Source organism: Rhinoraja longicauda, chromosome 6, assembly GCF_053455715.1.
Source record: "Rhinoraja longicauda isolate Sanriku21f chromosome 6, sRhiLon1.1, whole genome shotgun sequence".
Classification (NCBI taxonomy): domain Eukaryota; kingdom Metazoa; phylum Chordata; class Chondrichthyes; order Rajiformes; family Arhynchobatidae; genus Rhinoraja; species Rhinoraja longicauda.
Genome location: NC_135958.1, coordinates 18731260 through 18743760, shown reverse-complemented (window position 1 = coordinate 18743760; position 12501 = coordinate 18731260). Strand labels below are relative to the sequence as shown.

The window sequence follows — 12501 nt, the reverse complement described above, 5'->3', positions numbered from 1 at the left end:
TTGCAACATTCTGTGATTTTTTTCTGCACCCTCTCCAGCTTAGTCACAATTCCTCCTATTGTAGATTCGTAGAGCATAGGAACAGACGTTCTCAACCCACCTCTTCCATGCTGTCCATGATACCTACCTACACTAATCTCATTTACCTGCATTAGGCTCATATTCCTCTATGCCTTTCCTATCCAAGTTCCAGTCCAAATGCCTTTTAACTGGAGCTTTAGAGAATGAAAGGCAGGTATCTCCAGTTACATAAAATACCCCTTTGGCACCAACTAAATGTCATGCCCAGGACAGACTGAAGTCCATGGTTTTGATTGTGGACTGACAGGGAAACTATTTGTTGTAGAAGATGGGTTTATAGTCAAAGGTCAAAAAGTTAATGTGATCACGAGAACAAAGATAACACGAGTAAATGATTCTTGATATAGTTAGTGATTTAGCTTTTGGTTGATAAGGTGACAAAGCAGATCCAATGGGCAATTTCAAGGAGTTTTGTTTTAAAAAGCACTTAAGGGAGAAAATATTGCAGGGAAATGGGAAAGGACGCAGAGGATTGAATTCCATCGATTTCACTTGAAAAGAGCTACCGTTAAGCTGATGGATCAAATGGTCTTTTCCTGTGCTGTACTCATCAATCTTTCAAAGAGCAGATGACTTGCGAGATTGGTATTTGAAACAATCGGCATCTGTTTGCCTAGAAAATAGATTGGACCCCTTTTGGTCAACTAAAAGGTCCTTGCATTGAACATTAATACAAATGGGTTTTTTTGTTGCTTGTTTTTTGGGATGGTTATGCAACAGCTAAAATAGGGTAGCATTTTGGTCAGATGATTTGATCACTGAAAGATGGAGTGCCAACAACATGATGTTATTTTACATGCGTGTCCTAAGCTGGGTACAGGTTAGACTTCTGTTGGTCACAAACATAAATGACAGTGCATTTTAGCGGCTGATGGAACTTCACCTGGAAATGAGCACTAGTGTGATTTGCTTGAATGTTGCACAATCAGCACCTTAAACAAGAAACTGATCCAACTTCTAAGCATCGACCATTCTCCCCTGCTTCCGATTCCACCTCTGAAACTCGCGACCTTTAGCATCAAGGACAAGAACAACAGGTGTTTGGAAGCACCACCACCTGCAGGTTCTCTCCTCGCTCCAACCTGACTTGGAAATGTATCCTGGGCCTAAATGCTAGATCTCCTTCCCCAAAAGAACCTTCACCATAGGTGCTACAGACATCTTTGAAAGCACATTGAGGGATGGGTTATAGATGCTCAGATCCCAAAAGTAAAAACTAAACCTCATAATACTCATCCGCAAAGTGAAAATCATTGTAACCTGCCTGCACACTGCAGTGTGGCTCACACTTTGCATTTGACCATGCTAATGAGATTCATTGGGACCCCTGCATTTGTAGATGAAGCAACCATGGCAGGGGCACAAGGAAATAACTGCAAAGCACAGGTCAAAGAACTGCATCTATATATACATTTTTAGAGCATCTCAAATCTCTTCAGTGCTGCTGAGGTAGCCCCCGGTTTAACTCAAGAAATGGGATAGCCATTTGTGCATATTAAGTTTGCGCGAAGAGCATCATAATGATCTGATCGGCTGTTTCTGTGTTGATTATATTGTAGCCAGAACATCAGAAACAACAGCCCTTCTTTCATGATGATATTGAATCGATCGTTGGTTTAAGTCTCACCCAACAAGGTAGCACACCTGACAATGCTGCACTCTCTTGGTCTGTGCTGATTGTTGGAGAAGGGGGGGGGGGGGGGTCAGATATCAGAGAGGACAGGATGTTTCCTGTTAAATAACACCAATGATTTTATTTTCCCCCCTAAATATAGTGTTGATATCTTGCTAACAGAAGCCTTCCTCTGACATGGAAACCAGAAGGGCAGACAGTTATTCACTAATTAATTGCAGTCATCAATTGATAGGATCGTCCTGTTTAATGGTTTGCTTTTCCTCCCCAAACCTTTCAGCTACTGGTTCCAGATCCTCAATGTTCTATCTATGGAATAATTTTCCTTATCTGTTTTCTAATCTAACTTAAATCTATGATTATGGGCAGCACAGTGGTGAAACAAGTGGAGCTGCTGCCTCACAGCTCCAGAGATCCAGGTTCAATCCTGATCTTGGGTGCTGTCTGTGTGGAGTTTGCATGCTCTCCTTCGATGTTACCTCCGATTGCCTCCCACATTCCAAAGAAATGCAAGCTGGCAGTTTAATTGGCCACTGTAAATCGGCACTATTGTGTAGGTGAGTGGTAGAAGCTGGAGGGGGTGGGCGGGGGGAGAGTTGTTGAGAATTTGTGAGAAAAGGTTACAAGGATAAAATAATGGAGGAATGACATTTTTATGTGAGCTTGTATAGGCTCAATTGACTGAAATGGCCTCCTTCTATATCCTAAGTAAACCTTCCAAGGTGTTAACTCCACAGCTTAATGGATCAGTTCCTCCTTAGTCATCCTATTGCGACAACTGTTCCCTATGGACACCTAATTTCTGCACTTGCTCCAAATCTTTCCTGGGCTACAAAAAAAAACTTTGGGCAAGTGATGTCAAAGTACCATCTTGTCTGTTTTGTATCATCCTTCCTGTCCCAACACATCCCTGTATCCTGAGCAGACTTAGCATTCCCTGTAGTAATTCCACAATCAGGTTGCTGATTGACCTCAAGTTAGACAAGCTAGGATGACCGACTTCCTTTGAATAATGCCCCAATCCACCATGTTGTGTGAAAAACATTTCTAGGCTGTGATATCAGACTTCCAGTTGTATACTTGAGCCAAAAGCATCCTCAGCAAGTCTGCCTGAAATCGTGGTAGACCAATATAGACTAAAGACTGACCAGTTGTTGTTCCTGTGCCAACATGCCATGCAAACCAAGTCTCTAAGCTGAACATTTTTAAATCAGTCTGTGAGCAGAGGGGAAATGCCGATGCCGTTTAACCAAACACAAAAGGGATTTTCTCAACCCTTGCAGTGCTGCCAGCAACAATGATTTGTAAGCCAACACGTAAGTAACACAGATGATACTAAGATACCTGGTTCTAACACCAGCTACCTTTTATTGTGGTAAATGTAAAAACGCTGATAGGTTCAGTCCTTTCCCCGTCACAGTATTTTTGTTGGGATAATGGTCGAACATCGAACTTTTCCAGTTCAAACGGTTTGCTGTCTTGCTTCAAGCAAATATGATGGAGATAGACTCACGGGAAAGGTTTCATCAATGAAACTATCAGAGATCCAGGGCAATCAACAGCAACTTGCAGACTGCTGTTTACGTGCCTGATCCCTGTACTCTTCGGGACCGGCTCCTGTGAGAGATCATGAAAAATTAAACTAACTTAATACTTCTCTGTCCTCTAACTTTCATTTCTGAACCTAGGTTCTGATTCCAACACCCCAAGTTATGACAAGTTTGTCGCCAGAAAATCAACACCGATGGATCTGAAAATCTCACCCATAAATGAGCATATATTACTAGAAAGACCAAGCCAGCCAGAAACAATATTGCATCATGCAATTTTCAGCATTGCAACATTTTGTTATTTGTTTTTAAGCAGGCAACTTCTATCCCACAATGTCCAGGGGATTGGACACATCATCTAGCTGAAATGCAATTTTTCAGAAGTGAGAGATGGGAAAACCTTATTAATAGTTAATCACAATAGGAATGTTTTACACTAAGTGTGTAAGGACCTGGACCCACTACAATTCGCCAACCGCCATAACAGATCAACTGCAGATGCAATCTCGCTGGCTCTCCACTGCACTGGAGCACGTGGACAGGAAGAACACAGACTTCAGGCTTTTGTTCATCCACTATAGCTCAACGTACAACACAATCTCTAAACTTATCATCAAACTTAGGGAACTCGGTCCCTATGCAATTGGATCCTCGACTAATTGATTGACCACAATAAGTATGAACTGGCAATAATATTTCCTCCTTGTTGACCATCAACACAGGAGCATCACAAGGTCATGTGCTCAGTCCCATACTCTACCTATTCTATGCCCATGACTGTGTAATCAGACACAGCTCCATCTTTAAATTCATCGACAAAACTACCATTGTTGGACGAATAATGGGTTACAATGTGTCAGAATACAGGAGGGAGATTGATAATTTGGTTGAATGGTGCCAGATCAACCATCTTGTAATCAATGTTAGCAAGACCAAGGAGATGATAGTTGACTTCCTGAAGGGAAAGACAAGGATTCATGAACTTGTCGTTGTTAACAGGATGGCGATGTAGAGAGGTGATATCTTCAAGTTCCTGAGTGTGCGCATCTCTGTAGATCTGCTCTGAACTCAAAAATTAATAGAATCTAAAAGAAAGCTCATCAATCCCTCTATTTCCTCAATTGAGTGATGAGATTTGCTATGTTACCGAATACACTATGAAACCTCTACAGATTGAGAGAAAACTGCCTGGTTGCAACAAGGCCTGATCTAGTAACTCAAACACCCAGGAATAAAAGGATGGTGTAGATGTTATCCAGTTCATCACAGGTACTGACCTCCCAACAATAAAAAGACAGCTAATATCATCAAATACCCATGCCACCCTGGCCATGTTTTCTTCTCACTAATACCAGCGAGATGAAGATACAGCTGCCTGAGAACCATGCCCTCCCGGTTCAAGAGCAGCTTCTTCTCAGCAACTATAAGGCTCTTGAACACCACACAACACCAACCACACCTCCACCTCAGCAACTATCACCTACTATGGACTTTGCTTTGGCTGCATTACATATTTTGATTTTGTACTATTGTGGTCTGGTTTAGTTTAGTTTAGTTTAGAGATACAGTGTGGAAGCAGGCCGGCGCCGACCAGCGATCCCCATACATCAACAGTATCCTACGCACACTAGGGACAATTTACAATTTTACTGAACCAATTAACCTATAAACCTATACGTATTAGGAGTATGGGAGACAACCGGAGCACCAACTCTACGGCTGCGCCACCATGCCACCCTCTATCTAGGGTTACCTAGTATTACTGATTATTAATTTATTGCTTTATTGATTGTTGTACATTTATAAGGGTGGCACAGTGGCAGAGACCTAGGTTCGATCCTGACTACGGGTGCTGTCTGTATGGAGTTTGCATGTTCTCCCTGTGGCTGCATGGGTTTTCTCCAGGTGCTCTGGTTTCCTCCTACACCCCAAAGACTGCAGGTTTGTAGGTTAATTGTCCCTTGTGTGTAGGATAGAACTAGTGTATGGGTGATTGCTGGTCGGCGTGGGCTTGGTTGCCCTCGGGCCTGTTTCCACGCTGTATTTGTAAACTAAACTAAAATTTGTTGTGCTATTGCATTAATGGGCCCGTAAAGATGCAGCAAGTAAGAATTTCATTGTTTTGTTGCCTGGAAGAAATCCACATGGTTACATGTAGAACATGCAAACTCCAAACTCACCCCCTTGGGTCAATGTAAGCTCCCATCAGTCCCATTTCCCCTCTCCTTATTTCCCTGCAGCTCTGCATCAATTTCTCTCACTCATGTCCATTAACTCCCCTTTGACCGTAGTACAACAGGGAAAATTTACAGTGGCCAATTAACCTACCAGTGTGGCCTTGGGATGAGGGAGGAAACGGGAGCATCCAGAGGAAACCCACGCAGTCATGTGCAGAATGCTGAGAATCCACAAAGACAGCACCGGAGGACAGGGTTGTCGCCTGCTGAGATTTGGTGATTCATTATTTCCGCTGAACATCTTAACACTCACTCGAGTGTAGAATAAATTTAGAGATTGCAGATCAGCACTGGGTTGAAAGCCAAAGGCCAACAGCGTTGCTGAAAATGGAACAGCCAGGAAAAAAAAAAAACACGGCTCCAATTTCAAGAAAAGCCTACCCAGCTTTTGGCCGACTTACAGGTGAAAGGAAGTGTTGTAAGCAGCTACTCATTTACAGAATGTTTTTCAACAATGCAGGCTGCTTAATCAGCCTCCCTCTGCCAATGCAAACTGGAGTACCACATCTATAAACTTCTGTTGACGTTGTTGCAAGATGCCTGATCAGGGTATTTCAACTGCAGTCCACCATTTCAAATACCGGTGTTATTTACTTTTGCATAATCATGCAAGACAGGGTATCAATTTTCTTCTATTTTAATTTTCATTTTTCTCACGACAGGTCTTCTGTGTCGTTGCCCCCAAGGTATTGAGTGCCATTTGTTTTATGAGGGAATATTATTTGTGGTCTGTAGAAGCTAAAGTGTGATGGGAAATTTTACACTCAGCAGGATACACACAAGAAATGTACACTATTATCAATTACCTTCAACTTATTTCTACAGTATGAAACTCTAAAGAACTAGAATCATAAATGCTGTTTGATAATGGCGGCATACTGATAGTTACTGCCTCACAGCATCAGAGAACTGTGTTTGACCACCCTGAGCACGGGTACTGTCTGTGTGGAGTTTGCATGTTCTCCCTGTAACCATGTGGATTTCTTCCAGGCAATCCAGTATCCCACATCCCAAAGATGTGTGGGTTATAGACTCTGTAATTTGCCCCTAGTGTGTTGTGAGTGAATACAAAAGTGAGATATCATACAATTAGTGTGAATGGTGATCAATTGTCGGTGGAGACTCGGTGGGCCGAAGGGCCTGTTTCCATGCTGTATCTTACAATCAATTTTGGCTCCCGTATATATATGATGTAATATAATAGTTTTCTGGTAACTGTTAGAAGCATTACTAGACTAAATCCCTTCCTATTCTCTCCCACTGCATGGAATTGCAATGGAACCGAGCTGTTCCTGTTGTAAGAAATTCCAATATGCTAAATCCCTTTCCACATGCTCTTACACTGCATGGATCCCAATAGTCACATTATTGCCCATTCACTCCCATATACAAAAATCTAAATGTAGTATAGTCCGTCTAGTTCATTCCCACAAGACTGAATTCTACCAAATTTGAACCTTTTCAATTCAAATTGTAAAAATGATCAAGCACCAACTTCATTTTTTGTGTATGGTCCAAGGCAGCTTATTAACACATCCACTGTATCGAATCCCAATAGGCCAAACTGCTTCTCCTTAATCATTTAGGGTTACAATTTCCTGTAGCTTCATTAAGGAATTACACTTAATAACTATCCAAACAATTGCAATTTACCACTGTGGTTCAGCAAACTAAATATGGTAAAAAATTACTGCAAGACACGACTCCAAGCAACTGCATATTGCGGAGAGCCAACCCGCGCTGTTCCAAACCTCGTCTTGTTCATTGTTTTCTCGTACAGTTTGTTGGATTGAGTCACTGAATGAATGGGGAATTAGGCTGGTGTTCAAAGAACTGTGAAGTAACTATTTATATCCTTGGTTTAGAGGGGCCCGATCCAAAGGATTTCTTGGCAAACTGTTCAGTATATTTATCTGCCGTCATCAGCACTGGAGACAGCAGACTGGAAATTCCAAAACCAGGCTTCTTGCATGTAATAAAATCAAGGAAGGGACAATATATCTATGGGGAATAACATTCAGAACAAATACCCGCTCTCATGTTCTGTGCTGAATAGAACTTACTGTCGGATGCCTTCTGTGATCACAGTGATTTGCAACCTATTAAATACTTTACATCCACTCACCATGGTGACATGATTTTAATTTGCACACAGATAGCTCTCATTGCCAGCAATGATATAGTGATCATTTCGACAAGGGAGGTCCAGAAATACCATTGAAATGATTATCCAGGAAGTAATAGGATCCCGAAAAATAAAGCACCTCTGAGCCGAGATAGGGTGAAATGGAGGAACACGTCACTGTTGGTAGCCTTAAGAGTTTCGAATGGAGGTAGTTGTAGTCCCTGCCCAAACTATGCCACAGGGTTATCGGTCACAAGCTGCTACTAAGCAACTTTAGCTTAGTTTGGGGGGGGGGGGGGGGGGTGGGTGGTGGGAGCAGTGGAGGGTGGATACTTCATGCTGCACGGTGGCACAGTGCTTCCAGTCTCTCCCTCACAGCTCCAGCGCCTCGGTGGTCCTGACCACCAGTACTGCATTGTCGAGTTTGCACGTTCCATCTGTCATATGAGAGGCCAGGCCTCCTGTTGCTCACATGTGACTGTCTGCGGGTGAAGGAGGACATGTGTACAGCAGGATATCAAGTCCAAAGGCACAGATAATAAAATGTCTGTCACCCTTTGTGTTGCTCTGCTTGACAAGGTTATACCAGTCTGTAACTAGACAGACATTATCATTATTTTATGAGGCCAGTGAGTTTTAAGAGTGGCAACACAAAGGACACCACAATGGCACAGCTGGCAGTTCCTGTCTCACAGCTCCAGTAAATCAGGTTCAATCCTGACTTTGGGTGCTGTCTGTGTGGAGTTTGCACATTCTCCTTGTGACTGTGGCTTTCCTCCCACATTCAAAAAACATTCCGGTTAGTAGGTCCACTGGCTGCCTTTCGTGTGCTTGTGTGGGTGGATGAATCTGAGGGGAGTTGATGGGATGTGAGAAGGTATAGCTTACAAGGTAACAAGATTAAATGGATAGCTCAAAAATGGAATGGACTCAATTGCCTCCTCCAATAGCATGAGAAATAGGAATACAGGTCAACGGTGGATACAAATTCCCAACCTATGGATTTCCCTACATACAAACATGATACCACAATATTATTAGATAAAAAAATCTGACATATGGGCATGCGTTCGTTCCTACAAATTGCTGAAGTAGATTCCTCTCCCTCCACTTTTCGTAATTGTTCTTTCTTATCAGTATTGCATGTTTTTGATGCCGTTCATTGCAATACTGTGAAGGTTTGGTTACCATATCGAGTGACTTGGTTATTGACTTACGAACGTGTGTAAAATCAGAACCTATTCGTTACCTGGGGCCCAACAGCCTGTGTGAAATTTTATAAATCAATATTGTCATGCAAGTTGGATCAAAAACCTGGGCTTCCAGTGAGTCCCCATCTTGGCTAAGGGATATAAAATACTTTTATGCTAATTATTCATTCTAAACATCTGCTTCCCTGGATTTGAAATAAAGGAACCAATATTGGTTTGTGTCTATTTGTAGAAATCTTAATGAAAACCATACTGTCACCAAACTTTAGTATTGATGTGAAGCTGAAAAAACTCAACATATTGTAAATCTCAAATAAAAACAGACAATGCTGGAAATACTTAACAGGTCAGTTAGCATCAGCTGGTCTTCAACCAAAAGCATTAACCCTATTAATCGCTCCACAGAGGCTGTCTTGACCTACAGAGTATTTCTATAATTTCCTGCTTTTTATTCAAGTCTTCACATACGTGAAAGGATCGGGGTCTGGTCACCCATGGCTAAAGGATGCATCAGTCTGATTATTATTGTCAACCTGGCCTCGCACACTAAAGTTGTGCAACATCACCCTATGAAAAAGCACAAATACTGTGATTGTCGCAAATCAACTTCATTTGCAACTGTAATCCAGACGATCTGAATTCCCGCAATTGTCACCCACCATACAAAGGATCTCACACATTTCGTTCTGATGATTTTCCTCATCCTTTCTCCGAGTCTTGCCATTACAGGTCGGACGAACAGGGAGCTAACCCCAAAGGAATAGTTGTGCTACTTTTCCACAATTACGGCTTGGACTGCTGTAAAGTGATTCCATGTACTTTTTGGATGCAGGTTTGTAAGCTTTATCTGCACTTCCCGGCATCTGCCTGGGTGGTTTTGTTGTCTAAATTGCCGTGAACTGAGCACCCAAATTTCAGTTGTCTTTAATTCATTGAATAATACCAAGTAAACTCTCACCAGGTGAAAAAGCAATAAAAGATTTTCCGTACACAAACAAGATAAGACACAGAATTGTACATGAGACTTCTTGTTGGCTGATTCCCCTCTTATAATTAATCTCTCCTAAAAATGAATATATCTCGAGGAATAAGACAGACTTTGGCCGCCTGGCTAGGAGATTCCTGTTAAATCTCTTGGGCTTGCTGAGCTCTGTATTCTGAGCACTGCTCAGAAATCTGGGTCAGAAGTTAAAATCCCCAGAGACAGCCGCACAGCTGCTCTGAAGATTCAAGAAACAATATTACATTTGTGAGAAAATTTGTTTAATAATTCATGAAGATTATTCCGCAGTGCCCACGATAAGATGAGCAGAAGGCAAATACATATTGTCACGTCTTCCTACTTGGTCATCGCTTCAGAATCAGCAGCCACCTTTGACATCTGCTGGCAATACCCTTTCATAATAATGTAATGTGAAATCAAGTGGCATTAGAGAGCATTAAGAGCCCTATAATCATAAACTCTGTTATGGTTTGAATACCTCCAGTCTTATAAAAGGTCCAGTCTCCACTGCAGAGAGGTGATGCAATTGGGCTCCAAAGATTCAATAGGGAGGTCCTGTTGAGTTACCTCATCCTCAAAAGCAAATAGAGGACAGATTATGTGTGGCCGCCTCCTTACTCCGCAACTAGTCAGCACTTCCAGGATAGGTGAATCAAGGATGATATATTTACTGGATTCCAGCCAATGTAATTGTGGTTGGGAGGGAAAGGGGGTGGGCTGGAGAATAGCACTCCTTTTCTGTTAACTTTACATCTCAGCAACAGCTGGTAGTGGCAGAGAATGGAACATTTATTTCTCTATTTATTGCCTGCTCTCAGCATCTGGATCACATGGGCAGCCAGAGAACAAGGCTCAGCCCCAGCAATGTTTCTGATCCTGAGCCTTGAGAGTGACCATCACGACTGAAGACCATTACAAGGCCAGCATAGTAGACTTCTCACTTCTGATCATGGTATTGCTTGTTTCTTCAAGCCTAGCCATCATTCTAATTGTATTTTACTCTATATCCTTGTGTATTTATTCGTTATGACCAAGATTAATTTCCTTATAAATTGTTTCTCTGTGTTCACGCACTGAATAATATAACTTTTCTAACTTCATAATTTTAGTGTTAATCATTAATTATTCCTCCATCTTACTGATTCATCATCCTGTCAAAGCCATATTTTTAATACTTTACATCCGTTTTAAAAATTTCAAACACATCCATTACACTTCCCTTGTAATCTTCTCCCTTTCATTTAAAAAAGAACTTCTGAATGGAAGGTAATCACTTTGAGATGTCAACTGTCTTTCCAGCTGGCTTATAAACTGCTGAAAGCTTTTAGGTTTGTTTTTAAATTCCAATTGTTTTGAGCTCACTTATAAACTCACTTACCAAAATTAGTTCAGATTTGTGTTATAATGTGTGCCCACAGTGGCAAATAATATCACTTTGGTGTAAGCAAGGCTTCACACATTCAACATCTTCACACGATTAAGGATTTTGGTCATTTCACTACCTTTCTATCTCACCTTGAACCACACGTCACTTAGCTGCCCATTATGACCTTAGCTTCATTGCACCATGCCCTTAAATCTGGCATCATCCAAAACTCTTTGAGCACTGTGATGCTCCTTGGTGATTCCACCTATTGCTTTTACTGGAAATCCAATTCATGCCTGCAAATGGTGATAAGGTCATGTGATAGGAGCAGAATTAGGCCATTTGGCCCATCAAGTCTATTCCACCATTCAATCATGGCTGACCTATCTCTCCTTCCTAACCCCATTCTCCTGTCTTTTCCCCTGGCACCCGTGGTATTTCCAAAGATGCAAAAGAACAGGGAAAATTTGAGCCACAGGCCATTCAGCCCATCAATTCATCTTCATCGTTCATCACAATCTTGGCTGATCATTCTAGATTTCTCTCCACCAGGATTTATCCTTACTAACTAAAGACACTTCCTACCTCCCTAGTCATTCAATTGTCTACAACTCCCAGCAGGGCTCAAGGCTGTTCCATCCCAATGGATCGACTCTCTCTTTCTGCGGGGCTGATGCTAAAGCTCCATGAATTGAGACTCATCACCAATCTCCGGCTTGCGCGCTTGCCCCGCTGATCCTGTTAATCTTGCACCAATTCGGAGAAACTAGGAAGTGCAGATACTGGTTTACATAAAAGGACAAAAAGCACTGGAGTAACTTAGCAGGTCAGACAGCACCTCTGGAGAGTATAGATAAGTGACATTTTAGATTGGGAACCTTCTATAGACTGATCGTGGGAGGGGGAGCAGGTGGAGGGGAGATGAAACCTCAGAGGATAGGCAGGATAAAGCAGTGCAGATAATGGGTGGACACAGGCAAGGGTGGTTTTTGATAGACTGATAGTTGGAATAAAGGCCCGAGAGAAAAGCAGAAGGTGTGAGACAATGTTTATACCGTTGTAAGCTACCCTAGTGGAATATACGGTGCTGTTCCTCCAGTTTGTGTGTTGCCTTACTCTGGCAATAGAGGAGGTCCAGGACAGAAAGGGAAAGGGTTAGCAACCAGGAAATCCAGTAGGCCTTGGTGCAAGTGTTCAGCAAAATGGTTGTGGAGTCTATGCTTTGTCTCGCAAATGTACAGGAGACCACAATGGGAACACTGGATGCAATAGAGGAGGTTAGTGGAGCACATGAA

At 42.1% G+C, this 12501-nt stretch overlaps 1 protein-coding gene across 18 annotated transcripts in view; it reads right to left on the bottom strand.

The window, feature by feature from the left end:
* mtss1lb (MTSS I-BAR domain containing 2b) overlaps positions 1-12501 on the bottom strand; it is a 131470-nt gene that overhangs the window by 66541 nt on the left and 52428 nt on the right. The window lies entirely within an intron of this gene.